At 36.8% G+C, this 4,190-nt stretch overlaps 1 long non-coding RNA gene across 1 annotated transcript; it reads left to right on the top strand.

Annotated features, from left to right (window-relative positions):
- Positions 1 to 934: 934 nt before the first annotated feature.
- LOC133029130 (uncharacterized) lies at positions 935 to 2,878 on the top strand. The gene is made up of 3 exons (XR_009683334.1): positions 935 to 1,235; positions 2,098 to 2,160; positions 2,625 to 2,878. It is a non-coding gene; the product is annotated as an uncharacterized LOC133029130 (long non-coding RNA).
- Positions 2,879 to 4,190: the final 1,312 nt, after the last annotated feature.

Below are 4,190 nucleotides of genomic sequence, written 5' to 3'. Positions count from 1 at the left end.
AACAAGTGAGGCAGTTGATAAAATTAGAGCGCGAATGCTCGCGGCTCAGAGCAGACAGAAGAGTTATGCTGATCCAAAGCGGCAGGATATTGATTTTCAGATCAGGGACATGGTGTTTCTCCGAATATCGCCGATGAAAGGCATTAAGCGCTTTGGTAAGAAAAGAAAACTTAGCCCCAGGTTCATTGGACCTTTTCAAATCCTTGAGAGGATAGGGCAAGTAGCGTACAGGTTGGCTATGCCCCCAGCGCTGGCAGCTGTACATGATGTCTTTCATGTTTCGATCCTTCGAAAATATGTCTCAGATTCCTCCCATATCCTGAGTTATGAAGCATTAGAACTACAACCAGATTTATCATATGAGGAACAACCGATGCAAATACTTGACAGAAGGGAGAAAGTCTTGAGAAACAAGACAATTGCACTGGTGAAAGTGTTATGGAGGAACAGTAAAGTAGAAGAGGCAACTTGGGAACTCGAGACGGATATGCAGCAGAAATATCCAGAGTTGTTTAGGTAAATTTCGGGACGAAATTTCTATAAGGAGGGGGTAATTGTAATACCCTGGAATTAAGGAAATGGATTAGCAAAGCCCTAACTAGTTAATTGAGTATTATTGTAGAATTATATTATATTATAATTTATTATATGCGAATTAATATGAGAAATGACATGTTAAGACCCCGTTGGTGAGTTAGGGGCATTTTAGTAATTTTGACCCGAGAAGGGTAAAACTGTGAATTTAATTTATTTATGTGCTTATGAACTATATTATTATATAGTATATCTGGTGTGTCCTTTTTCAGGTGTGTTCTGACAAGTTGGCGCGGTATAGTCACAATCGGGTATTTCGGGCCGAATCGGGTTCGGGGCCGAAATATAATTTTGGGATAAATTATTGGCATTTTATTTATGTGTGAATAATTTGAAATTATTTAAATATGTGTTATATATGAAATGAATTCAATGCCCTTGATTGTTTGAGTATGTGAGAAATGGCCCTAGGGGCAAAATGGTAAATATGTATTTTTGGATTTATTTTCAATTAAAGGCATTCTTTGTAAAAAAATGAAATTCATTTTCTGCATTTACCTTAACCCTAAAACAGCCCATTTCCCTCTCTCTCTATCTCTCTTTGTATTTGGTTGAAAAATTGGTGATTTGCTTGGTATTCAAGCTTGAAATTGAAGAATTGTTTGAGGAGTTGTGGCTTGATCATTGCATTGAAGCTTGAGGTAGTTTTTCTATTGCTGAAATTTAATGAATTTGCTGCTGTAATTTTATGGTTGAAAAGCATGAAATAGGTTGGGATGGTCTTGAGATGCATGTTGGTGTTTTCTTGTTGATTTGAGCATGTTTGTACTTGGATCTTTTGAATTGATGTTGGGTTAGGTTTAGACAGAATTTAAAAGGAATTTTATTGTGTTTTTTTTTCTGTTATTGAACTTTGAAATTAATTGTTCAAGTTCAAGTTCTTGAGCTTGAAGTTCTTGGTGATTTTGCTTAAGTTGGAGCTTTGAAGTTTATGATGTTTAATCTGAATTTTTGGGGTTTTTACCATTGAATTTTTAATGCATGAATTGTGTTTTAAGCTTTTAATTTAATTACTGGAAAATCTATTTAATGGATTTAAGTTATGGTTGTGAATTGAGTTGAAATGGATCAGTTTTGGGGCTGAAATTCATTGTTGAAGGCTGATTTTTAGTTGCTGGTTTTTGGTGTTGTTGGAGAGTGAATTAGGTGTAATTCCTCTCTAATTACTTGGTTTATGTTAGGTGAAAGTTTGGTATAATTGTGGGTTGATATAGCATGAAAATTGGTGTTTTTGGATGCATTTTCGTGGCTGGAAACTGGGTTTCCTGGGTTTTTTAAACCCAGTAGCCGCGACCATTTTTGGTAGCTTATTGTATTTTTTTTCGGGTTTTTGTTTTGGTCATAACTTTTGACTCGGGACTCCGTTTTGGACGTTCTTTATATCGTTGGAAAGCTCGTTCCGAGCTCTATCTGAATATCTGGAATTTAAAAGCCCAGTTTTTAATTTGTGGAAATGGATTTTGGGATTAACCCTATACTTGTGTATCCTAGAATTGTGACTAGGATTACCGGCACTTGGTCAGGAGCACCCGGGGATTTGGAATCTCCATATTTGTGGGACATCAGGTAAGACAGTAGTTAGCACGTAGAGATATACGCAATGGCGCTTATATGGAATGTGATTTATATGAGAAACTAGAAACCGGGATTAGAGTTATTACTCTAAAGTGAGCGGTTTATTGGCTTAGGGTTATTACCCAAGTGAATTGTTAATATGTAATTGTTATGCCATGATGTATATAGCTGTATATTGAAGTAAAGGGTTATGTGTTCAAGGCATAATCGGGTTGGACTCGGTAACTAGAACCGAGATGAGTCGTTCTAAGGCCTTATTGTAATTAGACGTGTGAGCGTAACATGTAGGTCTATGCCACATAGACATAAATAGGCGTGTGAGCGTAACACGCAGGTCTGTGTCATACAGACAAATATGAAATGGCATTATTATTATTTATGTGATGAGTTATATATGATTAACGATATATCTTACTGTCTTGCTGGGCTTGGCTCACGGGTGCTCTACTGTGCAGGAAAGGGTATAGTTATCTCTGATCAGCCATGAGTATGGGAGTTGGGCGATGTATGTACATGTTCGGGCCACACTAGACCAAGCGGGTTGGGGTCTACCAGCGTTGAAACTTTTGTAACTCTATTTTTGCCGCTTAGGTCGGCTAAGGAGAAAAGACTTGTAATATTTTGTAAAATGATTTTTTTTGGGATCCCGAAACATGTAACTTTTGTTTGTAAAGTTAAAATTATTACAAGTTTATTTTCATTCCGTTTTCGTTTAAAGTTTTAATTTCCGCGTTTTTTTTAAAACCAATCCCGTTTAGGGGATTAGGGTTTCTTAATCATATTGGGTAGCGTGCCTAAATCTTAGGGCGTTACATTCAAAACCAAGCATCCCAATAAATTTCCATCAGCAACATACCATTAACAAATAACTTAAATTTAAGGCAAGAGAAAAACCCTAGAATTCCCTCTAGAGATCACACAACCAATACACCAAAAATCCAAGCAACACTCACTCAAATTAACAAAAGAACATCACTACTGTAACGCCCTAAATAATTAGGCACGCTACCTAAGTTATTTACGAAACCCTAATCCCCTAAACGGGATTACTAACCAAAATAGCAGAGAAATTAAACATTTGCAATAAACGAAATGAAAATAAAACTTGTAATAATTTAACTTTACAACATTTGGGATCCCAAAAATATTTACAAACTTTATTACAAGTCTCTTTCAGTTAGCCGGCCTAAGCGGCAAAATAGAGTTTCAAAAATTCAACACTAGTAGACCCTGAACCAGCTTGGTCTGATATGGCCCAGACATGTACATTCTTCGCCCAGCTCATGAACTCATGGTTGATCAGCTAATGCCTTACCCTTTCCAGCATAGTAGACCACCTGTGAGCCAAGCCCAACAAGACAGTATAAATCATAACAAATATAATATGCTCATCATGCAATTTAAACAGTAATGCCATTCATATATGTCTGTGTCACAGACCTACATGTTATACTCACATGCCTATTTATGTCTACGTGGCGTAGACCTATGTGTTGCGCTCACACATCTATTTATATCTACGTGGCGTAGACCTACGTGTTGCTCTCACACGTCTGAATAAAATAAGGCCTTAGCATGGTTCATCTCGTTTATGGTTACCGAGTCCAACCTGATTATGCCTTAAGCGCATAATCCTTGAATCTCATTACATTTAACATGGCATGGCATTTACACACATATATCACTAGGGTAATAACCCTAGGCTATTAGACCGTTCTTATTAGGGTGATAACCCTAATCCTAGTTACTAAACAATCATACATATCATTTTCAATATAAGCACCACTGCGCATACTCTACATGCTACTATCTTACATGTTGTCCTGCAATAATAAAGATTCTGAATCCCCGGGTGCTCCTGATCAGTTGCCGATAATCCTAGTCATACAAATTTGGAAGTTCACAAATAGGGTTAACCCCTGATTTCATATTCATAAAATATTCACATGGCATTTAAAATTCAGATATTAAAATAGAGCTCAAAAAGAGCTTTCCAACGGTATATAAAACTCCCAAATCGG

The sequence above is a fragment of the Cannabis sativa genome, chromosome 7, assembly GCF_029168945.1.
Source record: "Cannabis sativa cultivar Pink pepper isolate KNU-18-1 chromosome 7, ASM2916894v1, whole genome shotgun sequence".
Classification (NCBI taxonomy): Eukaryota; Viridiplantae; Streptophyta; class Magnoliopsida; order Rosales; family Cannabaceae; genus Cannabis; species Cannabis sativa.
Note: the sequence above shows the minus strand (reverse complement) of the source record. Positions and strands in the feature narration are given on the sequence as shown.